The sequence below is a fragment of the Vulpes lagopus genome, chromosome 11 (assembly GCF_018345385.1).
Source record: "Vulpes lagopus strain Blue_001 chromosome 11, ASM1834538v1, whole genome shotgun sequence".
NCBI lineage: Eukaryota > Metazoa > Chordata > Mammalia > Carnivora > Canidae > Vulpes > Vulpes lagopus.
Window position 1 is genome coordinate 2,323,397 of NC_054834.1, and position 14,475 is coordinate 2,337,871.

At 50.4% G+C, this 14,475-nt stretch overlaps 1 protein-coding gene across 4 annotated transcripts in view; it reads right to left on the minus strand.

The window, feature by feature from the left end:
• COBL (cordon-bleu WH2 repeat protein) overlaps positions 1–14,475 on the minus strand; it is a 248,785-nt gene that overhangs the window by 114,628 nt on the left and 119,682 nt on the right. The window lies entirely within an intron of this gene.

Consider the following 14,475-nt stretch of genomic DNA (forward strand, 5'->3'; position numbering starts at 1 on the left):
AGGTGCTTCTAGGCGAGACACACATGGGTCAACCTGTATCTGCCAGCTTCCTGTTTAAGAGAGATCGCCTCAAAAAAGGAAGGCTGGGGAGTCATTTTTGTTCCCATTCCTCAAATCCATCCATTCTGGCAAACCGACTCTACCCTCTGAGAACAACCGTGTGATCACATCTCCCGACAATGTGAGCGGATCTTTTGACGTGGCTAGTGAGGAACCCGGACGCGGTTACTGCTCAAAGATGAAGGAGAGCATTTCGGTTCCAGTGGGTGTAGTTGGACAGCTGCTGGCAATCCTATCGGCCTCACCTCTCCGGAGCTAGAGCAGATGCTCTTAGGATGGCGCGATCCTGCGGTGTTAATGGGGAGGAGACAACTGAGCTGCTCAGGACGGCCCTGCTGCCTGGCAGCAGTTAAATGGGGTCCAGCAGCCGGCTCCCGTCTCCGCACACCAGGCTGCCCCCTTGGAAAGGCTTTGCCATGACCCTTCTGTTGTTAACACCGTGTCGAGGGATGAGGGAGAGAGAAGGTGCAGCCAGACCTGCTATCTCCGTCGTCTTTCCTTCCAGGCTCATGCGGAATCCAGGGCGGGACCACGCATGGGGTTGACCCCAGCCAGCAGAAGGGCACAGAGACCCCGCTGTCCCGCCACGCTCAGGGGGCCCACCTGGCAGGCCGGCCCACACTCAGGGCAGAGCTCCTCCTACGCTCTGGCCAGAAAGGAGAGAATATTCACGTTCCCGTTCCAGCACCATCCTGGGCAACGGGTGGGGCAAAGTTCCCTTCCCAGGAGTCCCCTTCCCTCTGTCTGCTTTCTCTTACCTTCAGGGCACGGCCACCCCAACAGACATGCCCTTAGCTGAACCCCTCGGCCAGAGCACAGGGTGGTGGGCGTTGGGCGCCTGGGACTCTCGAGTCCGTCTGGAGTAAACGACCCCAGGAGGGACAAAGCGTGCCAAGTTCACGCCAACTAATCCCCGTGAAGGGCGGGACGTCGGAACGTATGGATCCAGTTTCTGTTATGTGAGGTGATGGGAAATGGCCATTCTCTTGGCCATGGTCCTCCGTGAATGCCTGAGGGACGGCACTTCTTTAGAGGAAAAGCTGCAGAGGCTATTTAGTGGGGATCGATACTTCCGCCAGCAAAATACTGGGTCCCCTAAGCTGCCTGACGGTTAAAAGCATCAGAGCAATTCTGGGACGTTTCTCTGCAGGCAGGATGTCTTCGTAAAAGGAGCAAACCATGAGCACCCCCACTGGTCGTATTCGATTTTCTCTTAATGAGGCTCAGCGAGGGCCCTGGGAGTGAGCCGTGGTCCTCCGAGGCTTTTGCTGCAGGACCGTCTCAGGAGCAAGGGCTGTTTGCAGACACGTGAACGCATGGAACGTGCTGCTTCCTTGTAACAGGCAGCTTTAATACTGGCAAGTTTAGGAAGCCAGAACTTTCTGAAAAGCTTGTGAACGAAAAGGAAATAAGCCCCTGTGTAGATCAAGATGTTTAATACACGCTGCGTACGCTCAAGGAGGTCGCGATCCTGACGGAGAGCGTGCCACAGCTCAGGGGTCTGGGAGATGAGCCCCGAGCCCAGCGAGCCCCATGCCAGAGAGGAGACACAGGCCAGGTATGGAGGCTTGGCGGGCTGTGCAGAGGGAAAGTCAAACCGTAGGCCATGCGTACAACGCATTTGGAGGGCTGGGGCCAGGGGACCTGCTACATGGGAGGCTCACGGGGAGGACTCCAGGGAGGACGCCAGCAGAGAACTGTGGGCGGAAGACGTAAACCCGCATGATGTGTACCAGTGAGATGCTTGTTGGGGTCTGATGGGCGATTTCAACTCAGGAAACTCAAGCATCCCTTCGGGGGGAAATGCTAGTCACATAATTCATGAAACCCTAGTGGCGAGGCAAGCAAGGGTTCCCCTTTCAAACACGCATGCACATCTCTTGCCATCTCCACGGTGGCATGTCCTGAGCTGCCTGGGACGGTTAGTTTAACTGTGGCTCGTCAGGAGTAAGATCTCACGCGTGCAGCACTTAAGACAAGTGCATTTCCCCAAACCAAATGGGGCCTCTCACGGGGACTGGCTGGCGAGTGTAGGGTTAATGCCACGGGCTGCATGAGGCAAGGGAATGAGAACCGGGGCCGCACACCCGCGGGGAGCTCATCCAAGGGCAGACTGAGACGACGCCACCCTGTGACGCAGACGCAGAGGCAAGGTGAGAACAAATCTCTGTGCGTGACATCGGACCGTGTTTTATACTCGTATCACATCAGGGAGGCTCCTCTGTACCTGCAAGCGACTGAGTCGCCGGGTGGAGGAATTCAAACTGAGGACATCTCTCTTGTGGTGAAGGAAGCCTCGAGGAAAGCAGGGCGGTTTTTTTCCAAGAAACAGGAAGCACAGGGCAGCTCAGGTGGCTCAGTGGTCCAGCATCTGCCTTGGGCCCAGGGCCTGATCTTGGAGACCTGGGATCGAGTCCCATGTCGGGCTCCCTGCAGGGAGCCTGCTTCTCCCTCTGCCTGTGTCTCTCATGAATAAATAAATAAAATCTTAAAAAAAAAAAAAAAAGCACAGCTGTGGTCCTACCTCGGCTCTCTGGGTTGAGCTAACGCTCCAAAGCATTGTTTCAAAAGCACTCAGTCCTCATCTGCACGTTCATCATCACTTCTGTCTTCAGCTACCGTGTTGTACAAGAGAGCGGCCACAAAATTCAGGGTCCAAGGGGCGCCTGAGTGACTCAGTCGGTTCAGCATCCGACTCTTGCGTCAGCTCATGATCCAATGCACATCTCTTACCATCTCATGATCCTTGGGTCAGATCATGAGAACATGGGCATGATCTCAAGGCTGTGAGATCGAGCCCCGCTTCAGGCCCCTGCACCGAGCGCTGAGCTTGCTTGGGATTCTCTCTCTCCCTCTTCCTCCATCCCTCCCCCATTACGTGCATGAACGCTGCCAAAAAAAAAAAAAATCAGTATCCAAAATACGATTATCGTCCAAGTGGTCTAGGGAAAACGCCACACTGCAAAGGACACGGGGCAACGGCTTTTCGAGGCCTGTCCTAGACAGAGCGGCACCGTCGCGCTCCCCGGAAGGGCATCAGAGCTGACACCTGCCGAGGGCGGAGGGAACCCGGAGGAGGAGGCCCTCTAAACTCCAGGTGTCCCAGTAGCAGCAAACATGGGGAGGCATTGATTTTCCACATACTAGCCCGGGAGATGCTTCTAAGAAGTCTCAGAGGTAGGTCATCAGGGGATTCCCGTTTTGCAGGTCAAAACCCGGGGCACAGGCGAGTGGCCAAGGGGCACTGGGTTTCTGGAGCGCGCTCTATCTTCCCCAGCATGAAACTGCAGAGGTTAGGGGCCAGCCTCTCCCCTTCATCGGGGCCAGAGGCTCAACAGCTTTTTCATGGGAAAGAGTGTCGCTGCCTCAGGGCCCAGAGGCCCCGGCGCCTGGCTTGGGTCTGCGGAGCGGCTCCTCCCAGCGCCCATCTGACGATCCGTCCGCAGAGCCCAAGGTCCGGGAAGGACGTGGCCTGCAGTGCACACACGGGAACACCACCCCTGTGGGGCTGCTGACCCGCGGCCCACCAGACCCCCCGGGCCTCCCCACGTGGACCACCACGGACTCTGATCGCAACGGTCTCCAACCCAAATGCATCATTTACGCCCCAGGTCTGTGGCCTGTGTGACAGGCCACCAAGATCTCTACAGATGTCGCTTGTCGGCTGCCCTCCCGCCCAGGCCTGGGCCACCTCTGGTCGGGAAGGTCCTCGTCTGCACAGGCCCGCGATGGGGCCAAGCTCCCGTGCCCGGGACGCCCACGGTCCCCTCTGTTCCGGGCACCGCAGGCCAGAAACCAGGTGCCCGGCGGAGGAAGTCCTGTCGCCTCTGGAGTCCTGCCGCCTCTGGAGTCCTGCCCGCCCTCCTCGGGGTCGGGGGATTACTGACGGGACTGGCACGGTTAAGCAAGCAGAAGAAGTCGGGGTAAATATGCCAGTTTCTAAAAAAGAGATTTAAGCCCCAAGAGTTCAAAGTGTCCTTTCCATGACCTGTTGAGGCGAGGCGAGGACGGAAAGGGCAGGCCGTCGGGGTCGGTGGCAGGTGACCTGCCATGTGCAGCCGGCCCTAAATGTCTGTCGAGAGGTCGAAGCCCCTACACCCAAGTGACAAGCAATCATACCCCATGAATTAGTGGGGCGACGTCCCAGCTGACTCGGGGCCCGGAGGAGTAGAGACCCAGGGCCGGGTGCTTTCCTCAGGAGCAGAGAGAGACCCAAGGGCCGGGCGCGCACTTGGCTCGCGGAGGGTCCTGGGGCGCTCAGGGCGCGCGTGCCCGGGGTGGCCTCCCGCTCGCTCGCCCACGGCCCACCCGCGGCCGGTCCTTCCGCCACCTGCTCAGGTGCTTTCACCGGCTGGGTTTAGAGGAGCCACTTCTGCTCACGCGTCACACGATCACGCGACAAACCACCCCCGAACTTAAAAAGTCATGATTTTTAATCCACAGACACTACAACCAGGTCACGAAGATGCAAGAGGCGTTAGAGGAGATGCTGAAACACACCCCAACCCCTAAGCCCGGGTGCCAGCCCCCCCAAGTCAGAGCCTTGCTCCCTGGCTGGGCCTCAAGGGTGTCCGGCAGGACCCTGGGCGCGCCGCAGGCCCCCTCCACGGTCACGGCTGCGAACACCCGCCCTGGGCCCCGGGGGTCAGGCCTGTCCCGTGACCTGTTCCACGGCAGCCGCCCTCGGCTCTCGGACTCCACCCCTGGGCCTGGGCTCTGGGAGTCTTGGTCCTCAGCTCCGGCCCCTGCCAGCTCACAAGGCCCCAAGCCGCAGGCCCTGCAAGGACGTCCTTGCCCCGGGGGTGTGAGCAGGCCAGGCAGGGTGGCCTTCCTGGGTCTTTCCGGAAGGCGGGGCTGGCTGTCCTCTGTCCCCCAGGGTCCTGTGGTCCCATCTCCCAGGGCAGCGCCTCCACCACGATGATCTGCCCAGCAAGGGGCTGGGGCCTGGGGCGGGTGGAGAGGATCCCGCCCTGAGGTTAGTTCAGGGAGGCCTCTCCTCTCCCTTGTGCCTTCTTGCCCTCCTCCCTCCCTCCCTTCTCCCTCCCTCCCCCCTCCCCTTCCTCCCTCCTTCTCCCTCCCTCCTCCCCTTCCCTACTTTTTCTCAACATAAACTATGCTAATTCTGTGAATCAAGATGCAGACTTTAAAAAAATCATTCCGCCCGGCGCTAAATAATGTAAAACTACCATGTGTGGTGTCTGGACAGACACCCACTCGCTCCCTTCATTAAAACACAAAACCCTCAGAGGGGTGGCGACCCTCCGGGAAGGAAGGAAGGAGGGCGCGGGCCCTGTCGGGCTTACGGAGGCAGCTTCATCTGTGTTTGTTGTGCTTCTTAGCAGTTCACAGGACGGCAGGAAGCGAGCGTGGCTCCCTGTGAACAGCTGCGGCCGGACGGCCCCTGACTCTACGCTGTGACTCTCCACAGATCGGGACCACGCTGAGAAATCTCCCAAAGGAGAGCCCCTCGCAGTGTGCTTCATGTTGAAGGAGCAGAGCCCAAGCCCCAGGAGCGGAGGGGAGGGGAGGGGAGGGGAGGGGAGGGGGGAGGCCAGGGATGGGGAGGGGACTGCATGGGAGGGGGAAGAAAGGGGAGGGCAGGGGGAGGGACGGGGAGGGGGAGGCCAGTGGTTGGGGAGCAGGGAGGGTGGAGGAGGGCAGGGGAGGGCAGCTGCCAGGCCGCAGCCCTGCTCACTGCGAGTCCAGGCCGGCAGGGACAGCTTCCCGGGAAGAAAAGGAAGGAATGTAGATAGAGGTGGGGGGAAGTTATGATGGAAAAATCAAGAAGATGGCCCCGCAGAGACGTCCTAGGCGCGGGCCTGGGGGGGGGCAGGTCCCCGACAGTGGCAGGAGGGGGGGGAACTGGCACGTGGCGGCTCCGCCCCCGCCCACCGGCCCACCGAGGCCCCCGACAAGCTGGAAGAGAAAGGCGTGCAGCTCGGAGGCCAAGGGCGGCCCAGGATTAAGCTCATTTAACAGAAGGTGGCGTCTGCTCCTCCGTGACCAGGGACCTGGTGGCCCCAGAGTGCAGGGTCCCTGTGGACGGCTCGGGGTCATGGAGGGCGCAGGCCCGGCCCCCTGAGCACGGAGCTGCCACCTGCCAGGAGGGGGCGGACGTCAAGGGCCGGGAGCCGCCTTCCCTGCACCTGCACAAGCCGGGCCACCCGCAGCAGGCCGCCGGGCCGTCAGGGGGCAGGGAGCGCGGGGGACGATGCAGACGGGAGCCAGGGGGCAGCCCCACGTTCCTTGGACACAGAAGGCACATGGGGACATCCTCCAGCCTTCCAGCGCTCACCCTACAAGCATTACACCTGCAGCCGAAAGGTGAGGAACCTGCGTTTCCTCTATTCAGTCTGAGAACCGAGGGCTGGCATCAGGCGCCGCCCGTCACCTTCAGCTGTGCCCTTTCCCCTCTGAGAATCACATGCTCGGGGCCGGGGCTCAGGCGGCGGAGGGCCCCACGCTGGATTTCGGCTCAGGTCCTGACCTCAGGGTCCTGCGTCGGGCTCCACACTGGCTGGGGCACCTGCTTAACACTCTCCCCCTCGCCCGCCCTCTGACCCCCAGCACGCTCACACTCTGCACACCCATGCACTCTCACTCTCTCTTGCAAATAAATAAAATCGGAGAAAGAAAGAAAGAAAGAAAGAAAGAAAGAAAGAAAGAAAGAAAGAAAGAAAGAAAGAAAGAAAGACAGGCTCAAGGAAACCCCCCACGTCCCGGGGAGCCGAGCAGGGAGTCCCCATCCCACGTCTACAACTCGCCCCATGCCGGGTGTCCCCTAATCCCGAACACGAAGGGCTGTAGGGAGGCTCGCAGCCACGCAGGCTGCTCCTCACGCTGGCGTCCACCCCACAGGGGCTCCAGGTCACAAACGCGTGCCTCGGCCTCCTCGGGACACAGCTTCCTTCGGGGACGTTGCAAACACCGGGAAGGGGAGCATCTGCGGGCCCAGCCCGTGGGGAGACGCTGACCCCTCGTGGCGGCAGGGACTCAGCACAGCCTCCCCGAGTCGCTCCGTCTTCCTGCCTCAGAGGGACCGGACCGGGGGTGGGGTGGGGGGGGCCCCCTGCAAGGACGCATCCCTGAGAGCCCGGACTCAGGGCAGCTGAAATTAGGCAATTTGCTTTTAGCTTCGTTTTTTGTGACGTCCTAAAGTGCTGGTGTGCTGGTGGGCGTCCCCGTGAATGTCTGGGCTCCCAGGGCAGGCCTGGCTGCTGCGGTGCACCCGTCGGGCCGGGCTGCTCCGTGGGGACCCCCCCCCCATCCTCCAAAACAGTGCAGGGCTTTGGAGGTGGAAGCCGCTTCGTGCCAGGACACAGGATTTCCCCGCCTGCCTTGTAACGGAGTAAGCGGGAAAAGGGCCCAAGGTAGCTGTACGGGGTTTGTTTTTGATTTGGTTTTGCTTTTTTTAATCAAGATAATGATTTTTAAAAATCAGCCACTAAAAGACTTTCTAACTCCTTGGTAACCACCCACAGTGTGATGGCATCTGAGGTGGCTCACCTGGATAGACTCTACCTTGGTCAAATTTATGGAATCTGGCAGGTGTTTTTCTTTCTTTTCTTTTTTTTCTTTCTTTTCTTCTTTTCTTTTCTTTCTTTTCTCTTCTTTTCTTTTCTTTTCTTTTCTTTTCTTTTCTTTTCTTTTCTTTTCTTTTCTTCTTTCCTTCCTTCCTTCCTTCCTTCCTTCCTTCCTTCCTTCCTTCCTTCCTTCTTTTTTTTTTTTTTTTTTAACAAAGGCAAGGGGCTCACGAAAGTTCAGTTACCACCTTCGTTTGATGACCCGCCCAGCTGGAAACACGACCAGGATGAGCACTGGGCTCACTTTTCTCCTCCCGCAGAGCACTGTTCACTTTACGGGACCGATGTGGTGTTTTTGTGCAGGGAACTACAAATCAACTCAGGAACCTCCTTCCATCAATGAGCGTGACCCATCGCTGCTGCGTGACTTAGGGACAGGACAGGGGACGGAGACAAGAGCCCCGGGAGCCATGTCCCTTCACCACGAATCACATCGGTGGTGGCGGACCACGTCCCCTCGCGGTGTCTCGGGTCCAAAGGTGAGACATGAGGGGACCTGGGTGTGCTCCCTAGATACGGAAGGGAGGGTTTCCCAGAAAAATGCAAAATCCCAGGAAAACCGCTTGACGTTATATTTAACCAATATAAATTTGGATTATATTTACTGATTCAAGGACGCTGCGATTAAGGAAACGAAGATGATTCTTTGACTAGAGTAAACTATTGTTTACCTCAAATTAACCACCTTTCCAGGGAAGATCTGAAATCCTTGGTCATCCCCATTAGGATATTTTCTCTTAGGGGCACCTGGGGGGCTCAGTGGGTCGAGCGGCCAGCTCTTGATTTCAGCTCAGGTCATGATCTCAGGGTCGTGGGGTCAAACCCTGCACTGGGCACCACGCTGAGCACGGAGCTGCTGGAGATTCTCTGCCTCTCCCTCTTCTTGTGCGCGTGCTCTCTCAAAGAAACAAATCTTTTTTTTTTTTTTTTAAAGGTATTTTCTTTTAATGCACATCTATTCTCTTCCGACTCTTATGGGGAACCACTCCTATTTTCTCAAGGAAAGAATAAGCAATAGTAGTATCTGCAGACTTTCTAACAAAGCTCTGAACAAGTTTACTCACTTTTCGGAACGCTTCCCAGCGTGTTAGGTGAGCTCTGGAACTGCAGGTTCTGCAGGGTAAGGTCCTGTTGCACCCACTATACGGACGGGAAACGTGGGGCCATAGGGGTCCCCTCTGCTGTGTGGGACTGTAAGTCTTGCTCTCACACCCCAAGGCCAGGGTGTGCAGCTACACATCACTGGCTTGTGGGAAATTCATCAAAACAAGAGCAGAGGGCTCATGAGAAAAGTTCCGTCACCAACACAACGCGCTTGAGAGCACGAGCACAATATCACACATAAGTAAGATATAAGGGACATAAAAAATATGAACATGAGGGGCGCCTGGGGGGGCTCAGTCAGTGAAGTGTGTGTTTTCAGTTCAGGTCATAATCTTGGGGTCCTGGGGTCGAGCCCCACATCGGGCTCCCCACTCAGGGCGTCTGCTTCTCCCTCTGCCTCTGCCCTCTACTCACGTGCTCTGTCTCTGTCTCTAATAAATAAACAGAATCTTCTAAAAAAAAAAAAAAACTGAACATAAAATACTTCAGCAAACATAAGCAGGTGTCCCGATCTGGTCAACCACTTGGCCTCAGGAGGCCGGCAGGTGGAGGAGGACGGAATGTGATCACAGAAGGAAGCACCGGCCTGGCACAGGCTGGCACGCGCTGGCCACTGTCTCCATCTGCCACCATTATTGTATTAAGTGCTGTCCTGCCCTATGGCTTCAAGCCCAGTCAACTCTTCTCTGGAGGCCAGTAATTAATCTACCCGCTGCAAGGGCAGCTTCATTTATTAGCTTTGGTTTCCAGTGAAAATCACCCTTCATTTAAAAAATGAAAAAAAATTCACCCTGAAAACACTCCGTATCAGTATATCGTGCTCTTCCTCCTTTTACAGCTTCCGTGGTACAGAGGCAGACGGACCACAGAATGAGTGACAAGCGGAAGCTCACTGGGGGTTTAACTTCTCTGTCTCATTATGAGCGAGTTGGAGTACTTTTTCATTTATTTATGCACCACTTACATTTCTTTTTCTGTGAACTTTCTATTTTTATATTGGTCAGGATGTCATCTTTCTGTTTTTCTTTCCTTTTTCTAATTAAAGTAGATGCACGATGTTGTATTAGTGTCAGGTCTACGACGCTGTGAGTCGACGAGTCTATATATTATTCAGTGCTCACCACGACAAGCGTAGCGTCGCATTATTCACTGTTATCACAATGTTGTACTTTTCATCCTTGTGACCAGACGCCTGTATGTCTTAATCGCCTCCACCTACCTCACCCATCCCCCCGCCCCCCCCTTCTGACAACCACCACTTTGTTCTTTGCATTTATGAGTCTGTTTCTGTTGGTCTTTTATTTGTTTCTGTTTCTTTTTTAGATTCGGCGGATAAGTGAATGGATAGAAAAGCTGTGCTATACGTACACGTGGAATATTAGTCAGTCATCAAAAAGAAGGAAATCTTGCAAGATTTCCACATCCACATCCATGTGGATGGACCCCAGAGGGTATGGCACTAAGTAAGGTAAAGTCAGAGAAAGACAAATGCCCCATGATCTCACTTATTTATGGTTGTCATTGCTTTTCTATTTCCAAAAGCCCCCCTCCCACATTTGTCACTTGGATTTTTACTTTGCTTATCGTATTCTCTCTCCCTCCCTCTCTGTTTTGTCATTCAAGATTTTTTTTTCCCCTCGAAGTCAAATTCACCCGTAATTTTGTAAAGTATGCCGTATGCCCAATTTATGGATGGATTCACTCCTGTTTTCTGCTGGTACTTGCATGATTTTGATTTTTTACATTTGTATTTCTGTTTATTTTTTTATCCTAGTATTTATGATTGTATATGATTTTATCTTTCTCTGTAGGGCTAGTCAATGATCTCCGATTCCTGTATAAATATGTTTATTTCCTTCCACCGATTTGACGTGTAGCCTACATTGTATATCAGTTTTGGTCTTCAACTGGCTCTGGGATTTCTATCCGGTTCCATTGAGCTATTTGTGGTCAGTACAACACAGGCTGAATTACAGAGGCTTTAGGAGCTATTTTAAAACCACTTAGGTTTATCCATCCTCCTTGTCTTTCAGAGTTTTCCTGGCTAGTTATTGCTTGTTTGTTTTTCAAGTAAACTTTATACCTAATGTATTTAGTTCTACAGCAAAACCCGATCCACATAATAATGTTGACTCTTCACATCTAAGAACATGGCGTGTCTGTCTTCCACGTGTACAATTCTACTTTTGTGTGTCTTTGTGGTATTTCATAATTTTTCTTATAAATGCTCTGGATATTTCCTATAAAGTTTTTGCCTAAGCTCTATCTATTTACCTATGTCATGGGTACGTTTTCTTATGCAGCACTGAGACAAAAATATTCACACAATTAGCAATGCCCACCACAAATTTTAGGCTGCCATTCGTTGCTGTAGAAAAAGTTATTAAAACCTGGCACATTGTAGTAAACAAAGAGGTCTGAGCAGCCAAGCCCTTTAGTGTAATTAAATAGATTCCCCAATCAAACACACATGTAGCCTCTAGAGTACATGAAATAGGAAAAGGCATTTTTCCCATAATTTGTGACCCAAATTGAAACTACAACTGCAGACTAATGAGTCAATGGACATTTCAAATCATTCTCAGTTGATTTCAGTCTGTTTTATAGCAAAGCAAACAGCATAGCGGATGTGGTCATGGCACATAAAGACTTGCTTAAGATTATACAAGTAAAGAAGAGATTTTTTAAAAAAAATCATTATATAATTTTACTCAGGGTTATTTGGAAAGAGGTAAGAACTATAAACACTTCTGTGGATGAGCTGCTGTACCTGGGTCGAGTACGACCTTAGCTCCTACCACATGTGAAATCCTTCAGATTGGGAACCAATAAGATTTGGTTGTCTTGACGGTTGAGAGGTGATTTTTCACAGAGCATTAAAATGTGGCCGTTAAAAGGGAAATGTAGCATTAAATTTGGGGCATTAAATTCATTTTTTTAAAGATTTTATTTACTTATTTGAGAGAGGCAGAGTGAATGTGTGGGGGAGAAGGCAGGGGAGAGAGAACCTCAAGCAGACTCCGCGCTGAGCCTGGAGCCCAACATGGGGCTCGATCTTACAACCCTGAAATCATGACCTGAGCAAGAACCAAGTGTCAGAAGCTTCACTGACTAAGCCACCCAGGTGCCCCTAAACTCATATGTTTTTAAAATGATACGTAAGGAATCGGAGCATCTCAACACAGCTCCTGTTAGATTCAGAAGTGAGAGAACCGTCATGCAGACACATAATAATACACTTACTTAAATTTAAAAGTATAACTTGACTTTTTAAACCAAAATTAAATTTGATTTGGCTTTATAGTTGGGCAATAAAGGCTTATTTTGAGGGACACCTGGGTGGCTCAGAGGTTGAGCATCTGCCTTCAGCTCAGGGCATGATCCTGGGGTCCCAGGATTGAGTCCCACATTGGATTCTCTGCATGGAGCCTGCTTCTCCCTCTGCCTGGGTCTCTGCCTCTCTCTCTCTGTGTCTCTCATGAATGAATAAATAAAATCTTTTAAAAAAAGGCTTGTTAAAAAAAAAAGGCTTGTTTTGCTATTGAGTTTATAGGGCAGACATTCTCCATAAACTGAATTAGCTAAATCTATAATCCTAAGACCTTTAAGAAAAAGAGATATAAAGTTTGAGATAAATATAAAAAAATAGTGAAAGGGAATAAAGGGGAAAGGAGAGAAAATGAGTGGGAAATATCAGAAAGGGAGACAGAACATGAGAGACTCCTAACACTCGGAAACAAACAAGGGGTGGTAGAAAGGGAGGTGGGCGGGAGGTGGGGGTGACTGGGTGATGGGCCCTGAGGGGGGCACCTGATGGGATGAGCACTGGGTGTTATGGTATATGTTGGCAAATTGAACTCCAATAAAAAAAAAAAAACTTAGAAATATGTATAAAATTTGGTCAAATATGTAAATAAAGATTAAAAAATAAAGTTTGAGGTAAGATTTTTTAAAATTTCATTAAAAAACACTATATTGGCCAATGTGAGTGAATGCTGAAATATTTCAACTTCCTCAAACCTACGGATAATATATTAGGCTTAGAAAGTGCCTGGGGAGTGAGGACATTAAACTGAATGTTCTGGTCATTTTACAACATAGACTTATGTCAGATCAGTATGTTGGTTGCCTAAAAATAATATCATGCCACATATGTCAATTACAACTCAACAGAATAATAAAAAGAAACTGGAAAAAAAAAAAAACTGGTCAGCTTTGCCATTCTTTAGCCCCCATCAGCATGCCAGTAAAATTAGTTGCTGTGAATTCTCAGTTGAGACTACTGAGAAACATAACAAGGATAAAAACAGGAGTAGCATGTCAAATCAGTCATTTTTACTTTTTAAAATGTTAACTAGAAAACAATGTCAGTAATTACATCAAATTGTAATATTTCTTTATGGATATATATTGAATGCTTCATAAGCTAAAAAATTCTTTCACGTATATTTGATTTCTACATCCATTTCTATCGTACTTGTTTCTTTAAGAAAGATGTTTTCAAACATTACTATTATTTTATTTTGTTTTTTTAAAAAGGGAGCCTGGGTGTCTCAGTTGGTTGAACATTTGACTCTGGATTTCTGCTCAGGTCATGATCTCAATGAGCCCCATGCCAGGCTCTGGGTTCAGCAGAGAGTCTGCTTGAGAGTCTCTCTCTCCCTCTGCCCTTCCCCCTGCTGGCATGCTCTCTTTCTCTCTCTCTAAAATAAATAAATTCATCTTTTAAAAAAGATAGTGTCTCTCAGTCAAGAGTACAACTGTTATTTGTTGTTAAATGTTGGTTAAGTTTTTTCTTAAACTTTCCAGAAGTAACTTCAGTGTGAATGAGTGGCGAATCCCTTACAAGACAAATGGCTTTCAAATCTTCGCTACTGATAGATTTGAAAGAGAACCTAATCAGATACGGATAGAAGGGCATTCAAGTCATTTTCATGGTACAGAGTAACCAGAAGGGATGCAGGGACCTGAAAGGTAATAGAACTTTCCCATCCTCATGATCTTGTTCACGTAAGATGTTCTCCAAGCTTAATATAAATTAAAAGAGTCACAAAATTAATATGGAAGCTTACCTAGTTTCATCCATAAATTACAGTCATTAATGGATCTATGAAATAAATGAAAAAAAATCCCTTCATCCTATTAAAAGGTGGTGTCTTTTTCAAAAATTAATTTTTCATGCTCAACAAGTATGTATCAGCGGTCATAATATATTTATACCATTTTTATGTATTTTCAGCTGTAATAAGAACTTAATCTACAAGAATGTTTTCCTACTTTACAGCTTTAGGTTCACATGAAATTTTAAAAATCTAATTTAAATAGACATTTTTATCTTAGATCACATTTCACATCAAATCTTTATAAAAGACTTTTAAGTATAAAATATATATTAAATAGAATAAAATACTGCCGGATGACTGGTAGGAATATGAAATCAAGAAAAAGAATAATAATGCAAAATTTCTTACGGCTATGGAAGAATCTACCCATATAATTTTTAAGTTATGATATCAAACTTTTTAGCTACACTTTAAATGTCAATATTTTTAAGATGCAATGAACTATTTTCCTTCAAATATTTAATATTGTGAAGAGAGGTTTTACATGCCAGCTTGGAAATATGAGGACACAGGTAGTTTTAAAAAATTCTTACGGGGGTCCCTGGGGTGGCTCATTCTGTTAAGCGTCCGACTCCTGATTTCAGCTCAGGTCATGATCTCAGGGT